Source organism: Bufo gargarizans, chromosome 6 (assembly GCF_014858855.1).
Source record: "Bufo gargarizans isolate SCDJY-AF-19 chromosome 6, ASM1485885v1, whole genome shotgun sequence".
Taxonomy (NCBI): domain Eukaryota; kingdom Metazoa; phylum Chordata; class Amphibia; order Anura; family Bufonidae; genus Bufo; species Bufo gargarizans.
The window spans coordinates 36,272,804-36,287,963 of record NC_058085.1 but is presented as its reverse complement, the minus strand read 5'-3'; the positions used below and the strand labels follow the sequence as shown (position 1 = coordinate 36,287,963).

The following is a 15,160-nucleotide window of genomic DNA, read 5'->3' as shown; positions in this document are numbered from 1 at the left end:
CAGAGTGAAGGCAAAAGGGCCAACAAGTGCTAAGCATCTCTGGGAACTCCTTCAAGACTGTTGGAAGACCATTTTAGGTGACTACCTCTTGAAGCTCATCAAGAGAATGCCAAGAGTGTGCAAAGCAGTAATCAAAGCAAAAGGTGGCTACTTTGAAGAACCTAGAATATGACATATTTTCAGTTGTTTCACACTTTTTTTGTTACGTATATAATTCCACATGTGTTAATTCATAGTTTTGATGCCTTCAGTGTGAATCTACAATTTTCATAGTCATGAAAATAAAGAAAACTCTTTGAATGAGAAGGTGTGTCCAAACGTTTGGTCTGTACTGTATATATATATATATATATATATATATATATATCTGGTATCTCTGCACATTGAGGGAATTCTTTACACTAGGGCAGACCCCATGGCTGCCCTGTCCATGGCACAAGTAAGCTGGCAATCTTACCACTATCTCTGCTGTCCGCTTTGCCAAATCCTCTTATGTGCAGGCACTGGACAGGAGCTTAATGAGCCCAACGCCTACACAGAAGAGGATAAGGCAGGGAAGACAGATGTGAAGACAGTCCCATGAGTAAGCCACATGATTGTAACCAGCTAGCTCAGCATGGACCAGGTGGTCATAGTCTTTACACTATGGATGGAAAGACAGAGGCTTTCTGAGACAGCACCAGAGGTGAAGTAAGAACAGGTAATCAAGACCTTCAGTTTATGGGCATTTAGGAATTTTGGTTATGAAATTGTCAATCCTCTTAATGTTTAATATGTGATTTGTGGATACAACATGGGAATGAAAATGTTTTTCCTTCTGTAAGTTCTCTGCTTTGATAGAGCTGAGTTTTGGTTAAAGCTTCTCCAAGGGAGTATGAATTCTCTGATGTCTAGTAAGATGTAATTTCCGACTAAAACATTTCCCACATTCTAAACAAAGAAATGGCTTTTCCCCTGTGTGAATTCTCTGATGTCTAATAAGATCTGCTTTATTTGTAAAGCATTTCTCACATTCCGAACATGAAAATGGCCTCTCCCCTGTGTGACTTCTCTGATGCACAACAAGTAGTGATTTAATTGCAAAACTTTTCTCACATTCTGAGCAAGAATATGGCTTCTCTCCTGTGTGAGTTCTTTCATGTTTAACAAGATGTGATTTATCTGCAAAACATTTCCTACATTCTGAACATGAATATGGCTTCTCCCCTGTGTGATTTCTCTCATGTATAACAAGATCTGATTTCTGGATAAAGCATTTGCCACAGTGTGAACATGAAAATGGCTTCTCCCCTGTGTGAATTCTCTCATGTATAACAAGATCTGATTTCTGGTTATAACGTTTTCCACATTCTAAACATAAAAATGGCTTCTCCCCTGTGTGAATCCTCTGATGTCTAATAAGATCCGATTTATTTGTAAAACACTTCTCACATTCTGAACATGAATATGGCTTCTCCCCTGTGTGACTTCTGTGGTGCATAACCAGATGTAATTTATCTGAAAAACATTTCTCACATTCTGAACATGAATATCGCTTCTTCCTTATGTGTGTTCTTTGAGGTTGAACACTTCTTCTGTGACATTTATTTTGTGTTACAGACTGTAATGAATTAGAAAACTGGACTTGATCTAAAGAATCAGATGATGGATCTTTGCTGTGAAAGGCTTGGGGTACATCTGAGATAATGATATGCTCTTCATATGTATCTTCTGTGACTCCACAATCATCTGTTTTAAAATCTGAAGATATCAGATGTTCCACTGAGCTCCTGGGACAGTCATCTGCTAAGAATAAAGCAGATTGTTTTATAAATATTATAACATTAATATTATATTGATATTTTATGACAATTCTAAAAACATTTCATAAAAATGTTCATACAAGTTCAAAGGGATAAAGCAACTAAACAGAAGTAACAGAACAGATCAAAATCTATCAGTAGACCAGTAGCCAGGACCAGTAGGTCATGAGATCACTAGGCTGTTGTTGTTGGTTCTGTCACCACTCTTTTTTAGTAAAAGTCTCAATAATGAATCATAAAGGGACTTGTGAGTCAGAGCTATCACATGATGTCCACCTCACACACTCCCTGATGGCTACATGAATTTTAACACAGAGCAGGGCAGACGGGAGGCGCAGTATGGTCATGTACCGTACAAAAAAGTCAATGGAAATTATTAGCAATTTTCAGCATAGAAGCTTGAAGCCAGTAGTGGATAACAAAAAGCAGATCAGGTACTTTATATTGCTCCTTACTTTATTTCCAGTTTTAGCAACAACAAAAAATCCACAATAAAAACAACACCAAAAAACGGATTTACAACTCCTGCCTAGTAAGCGATTGTGGTTAACAGCACTAATATGAGGGCATCGGGGCACCCAAAAACTAATTTAACATAGTAAGGCTGAGTTCACATCACAATTTTGCGTTCCCTTTTTCTGATCCATTAAATAAAAATAAAAAATTAAACAGGAGGACAGTATACTGTATATATATTAGGGCTGCACGATATGGGAATTTTGTGAGATTGCGATTAGGGCCTTAAACATTGCAATAACGATATGCGATGCAATATTTTAAGGGAATTGTGCTAGAGGTCTATTTGCTGTGGATGGCACTGTTATGGAGGGGGGGGGATCTGTGGATGGCACTGTTATGGAGGGGGGGATCTGTGGATGGCACTGTTATGGAGGGGCTCGGTGGATGGCACTGTTATGGAGGGGCTCTGTGGATGGCACTGTTATGGAGGGGCTCTGTGGATGGCACTGTTATGGAGGGGCTCTGTGGATGGCACTGTTATGGAGGGAGGGGCTCTGTGGATGGCACTGTTATGGAGGGAGGGGCTCTGTGGATGGCACTGTTATGGAGGGAGGGGCTCTGTGGATGGCACTGTTATGGAGGGAGGGGCTCTGTGGATGGCACTGTTATGGAGGGAGGGGCTCTGTGGATGGCACTGTTATGGAGGGAGGGGCTCTGTGGATGGCACTGTTATGGAGGGAGGGGCTCTGTGGATGGCACTGTTATGGAGGGAGGGGCTCTGTGGATGGCACTGTTATGGAGGGAGGGGCTCTGTGGATGGCACTGTTATGGAGGGAGGGGCTCTGTGGATGGCACTGTTATGGAGGGAGGGGCTCTGTGGATGGCACTGTTATGGAGGGGCTCTGTGGATGGCACTGTTATGGAGGGGATCTGTGGATGGCACTGTTATGGAGGGGATCTGTGGATGGCACTGTTATGGAGGGGATCTGTGGATGGCACTGTTATGGGGGATCTCTGGATGGCACTGTTATGGGGGATCTCTGGATGGCACTGTTATGGGGGATCTCTGGATGGCACTGTTATGGGGGATCTCTGGATGGCACTGTTATGGGGGATCTCTGGATGGCACTGTTATGGGGGATCTCTGGATGGCACTGTTATGGGGGATCTCTGGATGGCACTGTTATGGGGGATCTCTGGATGGCACTGTTATGGGGGATCTCTGGATGGCACTGTTATGGGGATCTCTGGATGGCACTGTTATGGGGATCTCTGGATGGCACTGTTATGGGGGATCTCTGGATGGCACTGTTATGGGGGATCTCTGGATGGCACTGTTATGGGGGATCTCTGGATGGCACTTTTATGGGGGGATCTCTGGATGGCACTGTTATGGGGGATCTCTGGATGGCACTGTTATGGGGGCATCTGTGGCTGACAATGCTATGGTGAGGATCTGTGGATGACACATATATAGCATCTTATGCTATGTGCCATCCACAGATCCCCCCCATAAAAGTGTCCCTGTAGTGTGAATGACCCCCAATACAGAGGCTGGGGGCCGGCATCTGGATTAGGAATGAGAACGGGGACCGATGCAGTCCCTGTATTCTAATGCACCGGCCCCGCTCACTGTTGTATAATTTTATCTAACCTGTAGTCATTGTTATAATAATCATGTGTAATCCGGCTGTATTACTTACAACAAGTTCCGTAGCAGAGGAGAGGGGAGGCAGGCTGGGAAGGCAGGCTGGGAGGGCGGGCGGTCGGTCAGCGCGTCACTCACTAAGCCATGCACCTGCGCCGCCCACTTTATCAATGGAGCAGGCGGCGCGGGCGCGTGATGTAGTGACTGACGCGCCATCCGACCGCCCTCCCAGCCTGCCTCCTCCTTCCTCTGCTACGGAACTTGTTGTAAGTAATACAGCCGGAATTACACATGATTATTTTAACAATGCCTACAGGTTAGATAAGATTATACAACAGTGAGCGGGGCCGGTGCATTAGAATACAGGGACTGCCCCGCTCCCCTGCTCTCATTCCTAATCCAGATGACGGCCCCCAGCCCCTCCTCCCTCTCTTGATACACCCGCTGACGGTGCTGTGCGGTGTATCATTGTAAGTAATCGCAGCATTTTTGGGTCGGACAAATCGCCATATCGCAATCGGCAATTATCGCGATTCGATTGCTTTGGCGCTATATCGTGCAGGCCTAATATATGTACACACACATTACAAAGAACAGTATACTCTCTATATATACAAACTACAGAAAACAGTAAACTGCTACAAATGGATATGGATAGATTGGAGGCTTGGGCTAAGAAAGTGGCGGATAAGGTTTAACACCAACAAATTTAAGATTATGCGCATGGAAAGGAAAAGTACAAGTCACCAGTACATACTAAACAGGAATGGGTTTACTACAGGGCCCAGGAAGATTAGCAAATTAGGGTTATTTAGTTTAGAAAAAGGGGGAGATCTAATAACTATACATAAATATATCAATGGTCAACACAGAGATCTCTCCCAGCATCTACTTTATACCCCGGACTGTGACCCACCTCCTCCTCTTCAAACAGCTGATTGGCGGGGGTGCTGCTCTCTACAACTCCTCCCTCATCACTCTTTAATCTCCAGCTTGGCTACCTTTTTCTATTTTTTTTATTTTCTATTTTTTCTAATTTCTTTACTTATAGTTTTTGTAATTTAACTGCTTTATTTTTGTTATTTATTGCCCCATTACATTTCTATTTATTCACATTGTTTATTTTTCTGTTCCCAACCCTTTTATTCCCACAAGGTATGTAACTATCACAATGGAAATTTAGGATGATTTCAAAAGCGTCCTATTTGGTGCCTGTATTTTAATTTTTGAGGACATCATCCCAGTTAATCATTTTATGGGGCTCTGTAAGCTATCATTTTTCACCTTTCTGAAGTTCAGCATTTTTGTGCCACAAAACACCCTACATGACATCTGGAAATGTATTATATTACCGTCACTATTTCCCAGGTGTCTCACAACCTGCACATCTGTTGTTCTGTCAGGCCTATTGGTTAATACTAAGTCCAGTATGGCCGTCCCTCTAGTCGGGTTCTGAACCAGTTGGGAAAGGTAATTGTCTTTGGTTATTGACAAGAATCAGTTTCCCTTATAAGATCTACAGCTTTCAGTTTCCCAGTCTATATCTGGGAAGTTGAAGTCCCCCATAATAACCACCTCATTATGGTTTGCTGTCTTGTCTATTTCCCTTAGTAGATTGTCTGTGGACTATGTAATTTTAGGTGGATTATGTTTAATCATATTTTATTAATTTTCGAAAGAATAAAGTGTACAATACAGCAAGGAGACACCTACACATTAGGCGCTCCATATTAAATTATGATAATTCTGAATCATGAAAGTATAACAAAAGCTCACAAATAAAGTGTATGACAAAATCTGTTTTCATATATCATGGTGTAATCCATTAACCCGTTTGACATCAGGTCCTTGGACTAAGAAAGAAAAATAAAAAGAGAAAATAAAAAAGGGGGGGGGGAAAGAGGGGAGGAGAGAGGTAAAGGAAGGTGGACAGAGAACATGTGTATCTCCATTACAAGGGGAGAGTCACGCTATGGTGTTAACAGCAGACTTTGAATCACATTATATTGCTAGCAGAGAGAGGAAGTCGGGGGACTCTAATGCATTTATCCAACACGCCCAAATCTTGCAGTATTTAGTAGATAAATCAGATGCTTCAGCCAAAATTTCCTCCATCCTAGCTATCTGTTGTATTTCTTGGAACCAGTCCCTCATAGTGGGAACATGTGTCAAACGCCAATACCTAGGAATCACCGTTCTAGCGGCCGTAATAAAGAATCTTAGCAGGGACCCTTTTTGGGATGATACAGAGCCCGGTAGGATGGAGAGGAGCGCTATTTGAGAAGACTTATCTACTTGTTTTGGTGAGATTATATTAAAGGCTTTAAATACTGAGTCCCAAAAGGGTTGAATTAAGTCGCAACCCCACCAAACATGAAGCATCGTGCCTCTTTCCTTACAACAGCGCCAGCAAAGCTCCGACACTGAAGGGAAAATTCTATGAAGTCTCACTGGATATCTGTACCAACGGAATAAGATCTTATAATTATTTTCTCGAGCGGCACAAGCCATTGAGAGCTTATGAGAGTATAGGAATGCTTTTTGACAGTCAGCTTCTTCTAAGACAATACCTAAATCCGATTCCCAACCACTAAAAAAATTAGGGCTGTCCTTGTGGGAGCTTGTTAGAAGAATCTGATATAGATGGGAAATGAGGCGAGTCGGAGGAGAAGACACTGTGAACAATTTTTCAAACTCTGTTAGTGTGGCTCCAAAAGAACACTGTGCGCCCCTGGACAAGACGAAGGATTCGATTTGCTCATATGTTAGCCAAGAGATCCGTGTATCCGGGAATTTAGAGGAAATGGAAGAAAGAGATGGGAATGTATTCCCTGACATTAAGTGGTGAAAGCGAGGATCATCTGTGGATTTCATGCCTAGGAATGAGTCTTTTCCCATTCCAGCAAGAAATGCTGGATTACAGAAAATAGATATTAGGTGGATTATAACAAACTCCTATCATTATTTTGATGTTGTTTGTCCCACAATGTATTTCTATCCCCAGTGACTCTACATGTTAATTTCCCTCACTTATATCTTCCCGAAGTGTGGGCTTTAAACTGGACTTTACATAAAGGCAAATCCATCCCCTTTGTGGATTTCACAGTTGTTTCTGATCAGACTGCAACCGAGTCATAGCTGTCATCCAGCCCTGTTGCAGCTATTCCCATCTCCTCTGTGTCTTTTTTTTTAAGGGGCTTTGTAGGCACTAATATTGATGACTTATCCTCAGGATATCTGATCCATGGAAGTCCGACAACTGGCACCCTCGCCGATCAGCTGTTTGAAAAGGAGGCGACGCTCGTACAAGCAATGCTTCCTCTTCAAAATTACACTGCGTACCGTCTCGAACATCATCAATATAACTGTCTGCACAACCCTTTTAAGGTGTTCTTAAAGGTCTAGCATGTGGCCTAATCTTCTCCATACTATGCCTAATTTCCAGGGGGTATTTAACAGTTTTTTTTAACTCTTGTATCTCAGGAACAGCTGAGCATTGAAAATATGATGAGCAAAGTGCAATCGGAAAAAATGCCCCTGAAGGTGTACACAGCCTACAAGACTCCTTCTGCTGTGTGCAATTTGTAATCCATTACAGAATACAAGAATCAGTATATTCCAAATGCAGTGCAGCAACCTGTAGTCCTGCATTGGAATATAACTGTAATAGGCCTAGAAGCCTTCTATAGGCTCTGACCAGTTACTACTATGGAACATCAATCTCCAGAGGAAGGTGTTCTTCAGGTTTTTTACCTTTCAGATGCCATGGTCACATTTCACAATGACATCTCAGGGGTTAAATATCGGCAATCAGCATTATCACCAATCGCAGACATTAGCTCAGAGTGTCTGCCATGTGAAACAGTAGGTTTTGGGTGGCTAGGGGACTATCTTTAAAAACCCTATATCCGCTATACTATTACGCTGGATGTCGGCAAGGGGTTAATCTCCGAGTGTGAATAACAACACCTCAGAATAAAAGCCACACAAAATTCACTGAAGCAAGAGAGAGTTCTGTATAGAAATGTGGTAGAGAGTCCGATTTATCTACTGTAATACTGATCGTACATATCTAGTTATCTGAGGGGTCAACAATGTAGGATTTTTAATAATGGCTGCACTTTATTTGTAATAGGTTCATAGTTAGTTCATAGGTTGCTAGAAACCTGGTAAATACACTGTCAAGTCACATTATTATTGTAACAGCGGCTGCTGTGCGCCGATGTTCCCTTGCTTACTGCCGCGGTCCAGGGCGCCGTGTTCAGCAGTGATCTGCTGCCAGTGCTTCCCATTCACCGCTGCAGTCCTGGGCTCTGTCTGTCTGGGTGCTGTTGTTCTGGGATTTTGGGGTCCCATATAGTGACACTGGTCAGAGCCCCGGGGGAGGGTGGGGGATAGCATTGAAGTCTTTAGCAGGAGAGGGGTAGCAGAACAGCACAGGAAGCTGTCACTGACCACAGATTTTTTTTTCCCCTGAAATATTATAATTATTAGTATTGTGAAAAGTTCTGGAGTTTACTTCTTGGATTAGGAAATCCTATTATTTATTTTTTATTTTTTTTAAGACAGACAGCAATTAGTGATCAGTGTTGGATCTTTTTTTATTTTACCAGTATAGCTTGCCTTGGTAATGGCTCAGCCAATAGACTCTTCCCAGTGACCAAAGATTCAAAGGTAAGTAAATCCTCCATGGCCTCACCGTACTGCTGACTGAGAGTTAATAGAAGGTAGGAGAATAGATTACAAACCCAACCTTCTGATCAACACTGCAGGATTCCTTGTAGTGTTAAAACTTGTGTGTTATTAAAGGGGTATTCCAGCTTTATGATATTGGTGACCTATCTTCAGGATAGATCATCAACGTCAGATTGGTGGAGGTCTCACTCTCGGCACCCCCTTCGATCAGCTGTTTGACGGGAGTAGTGGAAGAGCAGTGTCTTCTTCACACAATTTTATTTAGTGGTTACTACTCACCTGGGCTGTTATCTGTAGGAATGTCCTCTATACTCTGCTCATCACCCTTCACATATGTCTCTGTAACATATATAATGTTCAGATCTTCACACGGATTCAGAAGCTGTGAAATAAGTATTTTAAAAGGTCATCAAACAGTTGGAGAAGTCGTGTGGAATGTTTTAGATGACCAGAAACCAGAAAAAAAAATCATTAAAGAGGTATTTGGGTTGTGATAAGTTATCCTATCCACAGGATAGGGGATAATTGTTAGAGCAGTGGAGGTCCTACCGAGGGGACATTCACCAAGAATGATGGCCTTGTAACCCTTTGGGGCTCCCAAAAATGATGAGTGATAAATTAGCCATGTGCACCATCACTGCATTCATCTGTAAGAAAGTTCCAGAGATAATCAAGTACAGCCCACAACTATTTAAGGAACTTCCAGTGTGAATGCCCCAACTTGCCAATTTGTTAATTTCAGGGGGCCCCAAGGTGTAGGAAGTCGGTGCGATTTAAGAGGTCACTGGACGTCTAGTGGTAGGGCCCGCATCGATCTAATGGTTATCCCCCATCATGTGAATAGGGGATAACTTGCCACAACCCCTTTAATTAGCATGGTGGACAAAGTTGAAATGACAGCTGGAGTTCTCTGACCCAAATATCTGAAGGTCTCCTGTATAAATCCAACCTGTTGGTTCCTTATTCCGACCAGCAGTCCCTATAACCAGAAAACTGTGAGAAGATCCAGATGATATGTAATGTCTATGGTCAGCTGTAATCCTGCCATCTCCACTTTTCTAATTATACAAGGATAAAACATATAATACTGGTGGATAAAACAGGACTGAACACAAAATCTTCACAGCCTCCTACAGATCATACGGGACATTTTATGAGATCTTATCTCCATCTACCTGATCATCCTGTGTGACATCGTGATGTTCTTCTGACCCATCCTGAGGAAGAAGAGGACTGGGACATCTCTCCGGTGTTCTTCTCTCTTCCTTAACTGTAGAAACACATCCAGTGACTGAATTCATTCCTTACATACAGATAATTAGAGGACGTGTGTATTTAGTCATGTCTATTACCTGGTGGAGTGAGGGACAGGTGATCGTCCATCATGACGTCCTTGTACAGATCTTTGTGTCCTTCTAAATACTCCCACTCCTCCATGGAGAAATAGATGGTAACATCCTGACACCTTATAGGAACCTGACAACACAATGATACAGTCATTACCCAGATCCCTTCATAGCGTTCCTGTATAATGTCCCAGCAGTGTCACCTCTCCAGTCAGCAGCTCAATCATCTTGTTGGTGAGTTCTTGGATCTTCTCTCTATTGACTTCCTCATGTATCAGGGGGTGAGGTGGAGGCCCTGTGATTGGGCTCAGGGTTCTTTCCCATCCTTCAGACACAGGGTCCTGACAGCGCCCACTAGAGGTCTTCTTCACTACTGTGTAGTCCTGGTTATGGAGAGACACAGTAATAAATATCACTCCATACATCTCCAGAGTCCCTCACCTCTCTAGTCATGTCCATCTTTTAGTAACATAGATAAGATGATGTAATGTGACATCATCAGAATCTCTCACCTCTCCAGTAAGCCGGAAGAGGATCTCTAGGGTGAGATTTATTAAACTCTCTGCCATCTTGTCCCTGTCCCTATCCATCCTTGAGAGGATCTTATATAGAAGATATCCACTGAGTGTATTCTTTATGGAGGAACCTGAATGGAGAGAAGGTGAGACCATGTGAAATTATATAAAATCCCATGTAATATAAAATTACTGGAGATAATAAGGACATCACCTCAAGGCAAGAAGATGGAGCATAGTAGAAGAGAACAGCCATCTAGCCCCTGCACCCTTGTAGCAGCCAAGACCTGCGGACAAACCGGATCTGAGACAGAGACCATCCAGCCTACTAATGATAACGCTGAACCAAGATGTATTTTTTATTTATTTTTATAAATAAATCTTTATTACAGTTTTTCCAATTCTTACGAAGTTTTTCACTAATCATCCTTTTCTTACATGATTATATTAATTAAATACATATATTTATTCCCCCCCCCCACCCTTAGTATGTCGGTTGCTGGGGGGGGGGGGGGGAAAGAAGAAAAAGAAAGATATACCATCCTCATTCCAATGCCCCTCCCCCCTGCCAACCCTCAGTTTTTATTGAGCCATTTCTGCCAAATCCTAGCAAATCTGTGTTTTTTCTTAAACCCGATCAAGTGAAACTCCTCACTGGCTAGCATCATCCTTGTGCGATTTTCCCATTCTTTAACTGTAGGGACCTCGCTCCCCCCCCAATGCCCAACTATACATTTTTTGGCTTGGAACAGTAATTTAGTTGTTGGGGCACTTCCACACAATCCATCACCCCTAAGATGCATTCCTCAAAATGTCTGGGTACTATAAACTGGTGGTATTCCTCTATTTTTTCAATTATCTTTGCCCAATAATTTTGGATTTTTATGCATGTCCATAATATACAGTATGTATATCGTCCACTCCTATCTCTCCGCACTTCTGGCAAGTAAAGACTTTCGTTCTATAGTACTTCATTAACTTTTTATTTATTTTTTTCACTATTCTGTGAGGCCAGTATTGTCCCATAGTATGGTGTCTGCATAGAGCCCAGTTTGGGACCATAATTCTTTTACCGTCTCCCAACTCTTGGCCATCAACAGAATTAAAGGTCTATAATTACATCCCTGTTGGGCCAGAGTACCTGTTTCCATAACTTGAAAGATATTACATTTCTCCAGTCTTTTATTTATCCCTGCTATTAAGTTTTTGTAACTTTGCGTATTACTCCATGTTATCATGTTTTTTATAATCCCTGCACTAAAATAGAGTTCCAAATCTGGTACGGATAATCCATCCTCCCTCTCCTGGATACTCAGTATCTGTGCCTTTATCCTCGTTTTTTTTCCTCGCCATATTAAATCAGTTAATAGGCTGGCTATTTTTTTAAAGTATCTTTTAGGGATTATCACTGGTGTATTCCACAGGGTGTAATTCAGAGCGGGTAATACGCACATCTTAACCAGTGAAATACGTCCTGCCATCGACATGTACAGTTTTTTCCATACCTCTATTTTCTTCCTGATTTCCTGGATTTTCGAGATCACATTTAATCTAACATAATCATTGGGATCTGGAGTAATCTGAATTCCCACATATTTAACGGGTTCATCAATCTTCTTAATTTCCAGCTCTCCCGGTCTGAACTCATTCAGAGGGTCAATCGGGATACACGCCGATTTGGACCAGTTTATCCTCAGTCCCGCATGTTTACCAAATTGCTTGAATACCTGAAATATCCTATTTAGTGATCCGTGTGAACCCACAAATAACATGATATCATCTGCGTATAAAGCATTTTTTTCCTCAAGGGTGCGATATCTGAACCCCACAATTTCCAGATCCTGTCTGATCATATCTGCAAGCGGTTCAATAGCTATAGCAAAGGGTCCCTGTCTGACCCCTCTGCCAATTGGTATGCGACCTGAGTGTTCTCCATTTACTATCACCCTTGCGGAAATTTCCCTATACAATAGTTTTACCCATGTAACAAAGCGATCCCCGAATCCCATTTTCTTCATTGTGTTGAACAAGAAGGGCCATTCTATCGTGTCAAAAGCCTTTGAGGCATCTATAGTCACAATCAACCGTTCTCCGCAATTTGTGGGTTCAAACTGGGTATTCACAAAGTATCTCATGATTTTCTCTAGTTTTGCCCAACATGAATCCCGATTGATCCTCATGAACAAGCACCAAGATCACACACCTAAGTCTGTTTGCCAAAATCTTAGCTAATATTTTATTATCTGTGGTGATCAATGAAATAGGACGGTACGAATCCATCAGGGCCGGGTCCTTACCTGGCTTTAAGATGAGTGTGATCAAGGCTTCTCGCATAGAATCTGGCAGTTTTCCCACCTGCTCCGCTTACTCCCAGATTCTAAGCAGTTTCGGAATTAATATTTCTTTATATTGAGCGTACACCTCAAACGGGATGCCATCTATTCCTGGGGACTTGTTCTTTGTTATCCTTTTTAACATATCCTTCACTTCTATCGGGGTTAAGGGAGCTTCCAGGGACTTGCACTGATCTATTGTTAACCTCGACAACCCAATTTGATCCAAAAACTGTTGTATTTGCTCTGAATTTTTATTTATCTTGCTTCTGTATATATCTGCAAAATATTTTTGGAGTAACTCTATTTTGACTGTTTGCTCCATATTTTTATGTCCCATTTCATCCATTATACAGTGGATATACTTATTCCTTTTTGTTTAGGTCGTTACCAGGGCCGCAAATTTTTTCCCGGGGATGTGTGCATAGATATAGTTGTCCCTTACGTAGTTTTCTTTTTGTTGTTCTGCCAATAACATCCTTTAGTTCAGAGGCCTTCTGTATCCAGAGAGTATAGTTTTGATCTGTAGGGTTTGCAGTGTAATTCCTTTCACTTTTTTCTGCCTCGCCTTCCAGTTTTGTTATTTTCTCCCTTATTCCTTTCTTATATAACACTGTATACTTTGTAATGATCCCGCTAATAAAGGCCTTGGCTGCCTCTCATACCATCATTGATCCATAGTTTATCTCAAAGAACTCTCTTATCTCTCGCAAGATCTTGTCATGTGTCTCCATCATATACTTATGTTCATCCCTCTTTTTTTTTTTTTTTTTGGGGGGGGTTTAATATCTATATTAACTGGATTGTGGTCCGAAACACCCCGTTGCCCATATTTCACCCCTGCAATTTCCAGTGAGCTTTTCTCATTTGTGAAAACTAAATCGATCCGTGATAGACTCCTATGAGTCTTTGAAAAACATGAGTATTTCCATAAATTAGGGTGCATGACCCTCCAAATGTCAATCCAACCCAACTCTTTAGTGATATTTTTTAATTTAGATCCCATACAGGGCCCCTGATTATTCCCCAATTTACATCTATCTAGTCTTGCATCCATAACGTTATTAAAGTCTCCAACCACCAACAGTAGTTTATCCCCTGCCTTAAGTGCAATATCATACATTTTTAAAAGGACGTTGATTTTAACCGCTTCCCGACCGCCTAACGCAGGGATGCGTCCTGCGGGCGGTTTATTACTCCTTGACGCATCTACGCGTCATCTAGCGAGACGCAAGATTTCCTGTGAACGCGCGCACACAGGAGCGTGCGTTCACAGGATCGGAAGGTAAATGAGTGGATCTACAGCCTGCCAGCTACACTACACCCCCCCCGTCACTTATTAACCCCTGATCACCCCCCTGTCATTGATCACCCCCCTGTAAGGCTCCATTCAGACGTCCGTATGTGTTTTGCGGATCCGCAAAACATGGACACCGGCAATGTGCTTTCCGCATTTTGCGGATCCGCACATTGCCAGAACTATATAGAAAATGCCTTTTATTGTCCACAATTGCAGACAAGAATAGGACATGTTCTATAGGCTCTACAAAAAACGCAGTGTTCGCCCCCGATCAGGCCTGATCTTGTGCGCACACTTGCGTTCAGTCCGCCCCACCGCAGTGACAGAAATTATTTTTTTATGATCACTGCAAAAACCGTAAAATCGCTGCGGCGCTATAAAGATCACTTTTGAGGGGCATGGCGAGTTCATAGAAGATTTTTTTTATGGCACAAGTTAGCGGAAATTTTTTAGTTTTTTCTTACAAAGTCTCATATTCCACTAACTTGTGACAAAAAATAAAATCTCACATGAACTCACCATACCCCTCACGGAATCCAGATGCGTAAAAATTTTTAGACATTTATATTCCAGGCTTATTCTCACGCTTTAGGGCCCTAAAATGCCAGGGCAGTATAAATACCTCACAAGTGACCCCATTTTGGAAAGAAGACACCCCAAGGTATACCGTGAGGGGCATGGCGAGATCCTAGAATATATATTTTTTTGGCACAAGTTAGCGGAAAATGATTTTTATTTTATTTTTTCTCTTACAAAATCATTTTCCGCTAACTTGTGCCAAAAAAAAATATTCTAGGAACTCGCCATGCCCCTCACGGAATCCAAATGCCTAAAAATGCCCTCCTAAAAGGTGCTCTTTAGAATTTGGGCCCATTTGCCCACCTAGGCTGCAAAAAAGTATCACACATGTGTAGAGTTGAGCGAACACCTGGATGTTCGGGTTCGAGAAGTTCGGCCGAACATCCCGGAAATGTTCGGGTTCGGGATCCGAACCCGATCCGAACTTCGTCCCGAACCCGAACCCCATTGAAGTCAATGGGGACCCGAACTTTTCGGCACTAA

At 42.2% G+C, this 15,160-nt stretch overlaps 1 pseudogene; it reads right to left on the bottom strand.

Annotated features, from left to right (window-relative positions):
• Window positions 1-370: 370 nt before the first annotated feature.
• Window positions 371-15,160, bottom strand: part of LOC122941946 — a 119,370-nt pseudogene continuing 104,580 nt past the window's right edge.